The sequence below is a fragment of the Brienomyrus brachyistius genome, unplaced genomic scaffold (assembly GCF_023856365.1).
Source record: "Brienomyrus brachyistius isolate T26 unplaced genomic scaffold, BBRACH_0.4 scaffold33, whole genome shotgun sequence".
NCBI lineage: Eukaryota > Metazoa > Chordata > Actinopteri > Osteoglossiformes > Mormyridae > Brienomyrus > Brienomyrus brachyistius.
This window is the reverse complement of record NW_026042308.1, coordinates 4,033,655-4,041,078: the sequence shown is the minus strand read 5'-3', so window position 1 is coordinate 4,041,078 and position 7,424 is coordinate 4,033,655. Positions and strand designations below refer to the sequence as shown.

Below are 7,424 nucleotides of genomic sequence, written 5' to 3'. Positions count from 1 at the left end.
CCGCGTTCGGCTCCAACTGACCGGTCGTAGGTCCGATTCGGCCGTAAGCAGGTTGCCAACTCTGACGCACCTGGCGCGAGACTCGGGCTTTAAGATTCAAACGCACACAGCAATAAATCTTATGGAGAATCTCTATTAATCCATTTAAAACCTAAAACTGGCTACATCAAAAGTGTTTGGGCAGTTTGCAAATCCTAAAGATTATTTACAAGGTAATAAAACCGTTATATAAATGTGAATACGTGTGTAGACTTGTCTCGCCCTTTATTTTATATGCAAAAATGATAATATGCAGGGGGCACATAACTAGTGTGAAAGTACTTATTCGCTGTTTAAACCGATACGCGCGGTAATGTCTTGTAGCAGCGCAAATACGTGTTTATTTAATGTACATTCGCGCTGTTATGACAAGAAATCATTGTGTATTTTAGCCTTCATGCCTGCAGAAGTAAAAATTAGCTACATAAATGTTAAGATGCACGGTAATTTTTTGTCATAACAGCGTGAATGCACATAAAATAAATACGCATTTGCGCTGCTACAACAAGGAATTGCCGCGAGTGTACGGGAATGCGTACTTGCGCACCACGCAGTTATGTGATCCTTATCATATGTATAGTATATTGTACAATAAATGTTATAACAGTTAAGTTGTATTGTTAGGTCTTTTTTAATCATAATTTTCTTCCTTCATTCCTGCTGACAGTTGGGGCAGAGACTGTCATACGCTCTGGGTAACACTCACAGCCAGATGCCGCGCTACAGTGAAAGATTTACAAATGTGACAAAAGGTCTTCTGTTTGTCCATTAATTCCTACATAGAGTTTTAATCCCGTTTACATGAAAAGCTGTACTTATTGTGTCCCTGACTATTCCAAATTTCTTTTTGCAGCAAACTGACAAACCGAATAAGCCCAGGACACTGGAAAATACTTGAAAAACATGGTAAAGTGGATTTCAGCATTTTCTGTCGTTACATTTGTATTAGAATTTTAACAAATGTCTTCGTTAGTACTATATTGTATTTTGCAGGATGTTCCTCAACAGATTGGTTCTGTGGACTGTGGTGCGTTCATGTTGATTGTTGTCACGGATCGGGGAAGCAGGAGCAGGAAGACGGAGAATCGGGAAACAAAGGATTTATTGGGGAAACCAGCTAGGAACACGGGGCAATAGAAGTAGCGACTTAAATGACAGGACTGGGGAAACATAATTTGACGCGGAGTTAAATACGCGGAGCAGTGGACGAGCGCCCAAGACAACTGTAAGACAGACCACCTTGAATTGTTGGACGTAACACTTGTGATACAGAGAATGTATTGAAGTTTTTCCCCCTTCCTCTCCCTTTTATCAGTATGCACTCTGCATGGCCTTGGTGTGTCTTGAGTATTACAAAATGCACCATGAACTGTCTATATTATATATCTATATTATATTTTTATTTATGTCATAATATGTGAATTTGATCTGTTGTTTTGCAGTGAGTTGGAGGGATTTGACAAAAACATCCTTTTAGAAATGCGTGAGGAAGTAAGTTCTTTTCTTTTTGACAAGTAGTGTATCTGTCAGGTTTGCGACGCAACAGAGAAATTAAATATTTTATTTCACTCCTCAGGGTCAAGACTCTGGTCTCCAGCTCACCGCTCTCTGTTACATTTCCATGGCCATGTTGTCCGATAGTATTATTGGATTTTTCTATACTATAGTTTTTTATGTTTAATTATTGCACGCTATATAAATTGTTATAATAGTTTATTTTTCCTTTTGATGTGTGTGTGCTTAAAAGTATTAAATATGAGTAATAGCAAATACAGTTTCCTCAGTAATGTATTTCATGAAATGATATTTTCCCAACAAAACCCATGTATGCATTCAAGTCTCTTATGGTTTGTACATAATATTTGCAACAATTGTAAATATTTTGCAGAATATGTACTACAAGCCTCTCCAGTTGCAGCCGCACCCATATCCAAATTCATATATGATATATTTGTATATGTGTGTTTCAACATTCCTAAAAACCCTTAGATTACATAATATATCCAAATATAGGGAATTTCAGTACGAGTCCTGATGTATTATCCATAATGCTGTACTTGCCCTACACACGGTGAGTTTGTAATAGAATCTTAGCCAGTCATTACTGAGTAGTTGTCACGTGTTGAACTCGGCAATTAAAACCCGTTTTTGTAAAATGTCTCTCCTTTGTTACCTACAGTGAGGCTTTGGTTAACTGAAATACACATGAATTATATTTAAAAGCAAGACATTTTTATCCAAATCCACATTAATATGATGGGGAAAAACGTTATGGTCATATAGTAGTAATGACCTTGTAATGATGCTGCAAGGCTGCATCTCAGCTTCCCACATACAGGTGCATGACTGATTATACATTATAAGAGGCATGAATAAATAAAGCACATGAACACAGTAATCTCACCTGATCAGCAGCAAACCTTCCTTAATGATACAACGGTATTTAGTATTCAAACATTAATCGGCAGGGGGTGTAGTGTTCCTGTATATGCAACATAGCAAACAAGGACTGTAAAGGTTATTTTAAATTATGCCCAGTATCCATTAAAACATGGCAGATGGGCGCCCCACCCTGGGTTGTTCCCCGCCTTGTGCCCATAGTGTCTGGGATTGGCTCTGGACCCCCCTGCCACCCTTAACGGAACCAGTGGGTGCAGAAGATGGATGGACTTTAAACATCATGTTACCTTAGCAACAGCGGTATGTCAGATTGTCTACAGAGCCTATGTGGAAATCTCTTCCTGTCTTCTTCAGATTGACTGGCAGAGTGCCCCTAGACACCATGATACTGTGTGATTCTTTAAATTAGGACCCATGGCAAACATTAACTGAATAAATAGTTTGTCAGAACTGTATATGTGGAATTGGGTGCTTTTGATTGGGGTCACCGGGGACCCAAAGCATTTGTTTTTTTAAAAAAACTCATCAAAAGAGCAATTGAAAATATGATATTGATTCATAAATAATTGGAATTTTTAAAAGCACCAGTGAGATATGACAAAAATATACACCTCTAGAGTCTTTGCAGCCCCCAGTTGGTTGGATGAGAGTTAACACCTCTGTAGATAGACAAGATGTTTCAGACAAGGCGTCAGGCAAAATCTCTCATTTTAACCATTTTATTTAGATAATTCATACTAAAGCTCTTGATTTGATAGATTATTTAGATTATTTTCTACAGATTAGTATGAAGTCTCTCCTGTGTTGAATTTGGTACATCAGAGTGACCAAGGATAATCCCTCCTGTTTAATATAATAATATTAAATATTAAGTTGTAAGTGATATGGTCGGGTTACTGACACAGGGCCAGTTTCTTTGCTAAATCTAACATAAGTGGAACATTCCGTCTTTCTCTCTCAATCCAAGTCTTCTCTCTAAACCAGCAAACTTACAATCATTTAACCGTAATTTCCGAACTTGACTCCATCTTCTAAGTATGTCATTTACCTTCATCTTCACCTAGTTTACAGTAACACTATCTGACGCTACAATACTGTAAGAGAGGAACACTTTTCCCCAATGATGCAGGTTTGTGACTCGACTATACTGGGCACCAGGTATAAGAAACAGCTCACAACAGAAGTATAGCAATAAGCCTTTATTACCAGGATTCCACAATTCAGTGTTCCTGACCCAATAAGTGAATAGAGCACCCAGGCAGCACCACAACCCCCCACACAATGATCTCAGCACAGCAATCTCTAAAACACTTGGGAAAACACTTCACACTCAGCTAAAACACCCGGCTAAAGTTCACACGTGGACAATAAAAAGGCCTGGGCAGCTCACATCAACACAAGGGCCATGAACACCAAAATCACGTGCGGTTCCTCCTAAACACAAATACACAAGGAAAAAATATTGTTTGATATGAATTGATTTTATTTAAATTAACTAGTCGGGGGAAGACAGACCAATCCCCCAAAAACAAAACCCACAACACAAACAATAATCCAACTCCTAGAAGGAACCACAAACCTTTCCTGTGGCGCCTGGAATCCACGCCGCTGCCACCAATCGCGGACCGGCGTCATTAGCTTCCCAACTCTGCGCACCCCAATAACTCGCCGTATGTCCCACAACGCAATAATTTTTCCCCAGCGCACACGCTTCTGCATCTGGCAGCTGCAGCATGGACTCCAAGCACCACCGAGCATATGCCCCCCCCTTACTCCTTCGCTGTCAATTTATGTTGTTCCTACAGGTGTTTCCTATTAACCCTAATCACCATCAAAATCCCCGCCTACATCCAACCCCTCTTTTTTTTTTAAATGGGGCCTCACATTTACATCACCGCAACCCGATACCTCTGGAGCACCAACCCTCGTGTCGCCTGTGAAGATCACCGCACAGGCAATGGCCTCTGTTCCGCCGCTGATCCCTGGATTGGAGGTAAAGTCTGTTGGAGTACCTCCATGACCCAAGGGTAGGCCCACCAGTCCCTGGTCACTGGTCACTGCTGGCCTCTCAACCTTCATTTCCTCCGCTACAGTGGTTGGATCCGGCTCTTCAAACCAACATGGACTCAGATTTTGGTGCAACACCCGTTCTTCTCCATTACCAGAAGATCTCACCACATATACTGGCAATTCCACATTAGGTTGCGACAACAACATAGGCTTTATCCTCCCAGCTATTCCTCAATTTCCCTGGTCCCCGGGCCCGCCTGTTCAACACCAGTACTCTCTGTCCCGGTACCAAAGGTTCTGCTTTTACCTTTCGGTCAAAACCCCTTTTCTGCATTGCACTTGATTTTTTAATCTGATGTTGAGCATGTGTATAAGCAGCCACTAACCTCTTATGGTGCTGATACACCCAAAAGGTAATTTAGCATGACGTCCAAACATTAAGAAATAGGGGCTGTAGCCTGTAGAGGAATGAGGTGTGTTATTATAAGCCTGCACCATCTCCGGCACATACTTATCCCATTCCTCTTTTTGGGCTTCTGCAAGTGTCCCCAACATGTCCAATAATGTCCGATTAAACCGCTCATATTGAGGGGTGATATGGGGTCGTGTGCGTCTTCTTAATTCCATACAACTCACAGAGTTCTCGAATAACCCCTACTTCAAAATTTGGACCCTAATCGGAGTGCAATTGATGGTCCACTATGACCAGCACATTACACATTCCACTTCTTGATGCCTCCAGGCTCAGAAAGTCCACCGACACCATCTGAAGGGGATACATTGATTTAATTGGGACCAACGGGGCACATACTTTAGCGGTTGGCGTCTTCCTTAAGCCACACCGTTCGCACTTTTGGCAATACTCCTTCAATTGCTTGTACATCCCTGGCCAAAAAAATCGTCTCCATGCGACTCCACCCACCTTCTCCACAGCCAAATGGCCCGCTCCATCATGCACCCACTCCATCACACCCACCTTCTCCACAGCCAAATGGCCCGCTCCATCATGCACCCACTCCATCACACCCACCTTCTCCGCAGCCAAATGGCCCGCTCCATCATGCACCCACGCCATCACTCACTTCCGCAAAGAGGAGGGCACCAAAATCTGTTTGACCTCCTCCCTTGTCTTGGGGTCCACCACCTCCCTACAAAGCAGTCCTCGGTGAACACAAAGTCGACCCCACTGACGCAGTAGTGTGCGGACCTGTCCATCTTCAGACACCCTTTCTCTCGGGGTAGGTTCTTCTCCTCTGTCCACATATAGCCACACTCGTGCCATTGCTGTATCCTCTCTTTGGGCTTCCATCCACTCCTCCACCATCCCTGCTCCCAGTACCTCCCTGTCTCCTTCTGGGCATTAACACTTACCCTCACTGGTAACTGGCTGTCTGGCGGGGCTGTAACAAATGCTTGCAAACATGCCTGCACTACTGCGGGAGCCACTCTACTTCCACCACCTTCCGGTAGGATACCGTCCTCTTCATCCTCCCCCTCTCTCGACACCACTCCCACCGGCCATCAGGAGAGGGCATCCGCATTCCCATTAATCCGACCTGGCTGATAACAGACTTCAAACTGGAATCCAGCCAGCTGTGCCACCCAGCGCTGTTCCACGGCTCCCAGCTAAATGAGCCAGGGGATTGTTGTCTGTAAATACCACAAATGGAGAGGCAGTTAAGTACTCCCTAAACTTTTCAACAATAGCCCATTTTAAGGCCAGCAACTCCAACTTGAATGAACTGTAATTCCTATCATTCCTCTCCGCTGGTCGCAGACTCCGGCTGGCATAGGCGATCACACGCTCCTTCCCTTCCTGCACTTGAGCCAACACTGCACCCAATGCAGCCAAACTGGCATCTGTATAAACCCTAAAGGGTACTGAGAATCAGCATAAGCCAACACTGCACCCAATGCAGCCAAACTGGCATCTGTATAAACCCTAAAGGGGACTGAGAATCAGCATAAGCCAACACTGCACCCAATGCAGCCAAACTGGCATCTGTATAAACCCTAAAGGGGACTGAGAATCAGCATAAGCCAATACTGCACCCAATGCAGCCACACTGGCATCTGTATAAACCCTAAAGGGGACTGAGAATCAGCATAAGCCAACACTGGTGCTGGCAGCAGGCACTTCAGCCTCTGAAAAGCCATTTCCTGTGCTTCCCCCTCGTCCACGACTGTAGATTACCTGATGTCTGACGGGAATATTTCTTCGATGTTCCCCTCAAAAGTTCATTCAAGGGAGCAGCAATCTTTGCAGAGTCCTTAATAAACCGTCGATAATACCCAGTAAAGCCCAAAAATGCTCGAAGCTGGAGGCTATTGATTGGGGCTCGTCATGCTTCCACCGCCAGCAACTTCTCTGGGTCTGGAGAGACTCCTCCTTCAGAAACCACGTGTCCCAGATATCTAACTCCATCCTGAAATAAAGAGAACTTTGCTGGTTTCACTTTAAGTCCATAACCCGCCAAGCGAGTAAATACCAAGTCCAGATGAGCAAGATGTGCATCAAATGTTGGAGAAAATACTATGATGTCGTCCAAATACAACAGCAACATCTCAAAATTTTGATCTCCCAAACAACTCTCCACTAACCTCTGTAACGTCCCGGGTGAGTTAAACAGCCCCATCGGCATCCGATTAAACTGGAATAAACCCATAGGGGTAATAAAAGCAGTTCACTTATCAGCTGGGTGAACACCAACCTGCCAATACCCATGCGCAAGATCCAATGTTGAGAACTGCGGACTTTTTCAATGAGGCCATGGATTCTTCCACCCTCGGAAGTGGGTATGCATCTTTATGAGTGACCATATTAAGCTTCCTATAATCCACACAAAATCAAAGTGTACCATCCTTTTTCTTTACCAACACGATTGGCGCTGCCCAGGGACTACAGCTTTCACTTATTACTCCCCCCTCCAATAACTTTTTCTTTTTTTTTTTTTTTTTAATATTTCCTCCACCAC

The 7,424-nt window shown here is 43.5% G+C and overlaps 1 long non-coding RNA gene across 1 annotated transcript; it reads left to right on the top strand.

The window, feature by feature from the left end:
- Positions 1 to 447: 447 nt before the first annotated feature.
- Positions 448 to 2,095, top strand: LOC125721448 (uncharacterized). The gene is made up of 3 exons (XR_007385748.1): positions 448 to 945; positions 1,033 to 1,530; positions 1,616 to 2,095. It is a non-coding gene; the product is annotated as an uncharacterized LOC125721448 (long non-coding RNA).
- Positions 2,096 to 7,424: the final 5,329 nt, after the last annotated feature.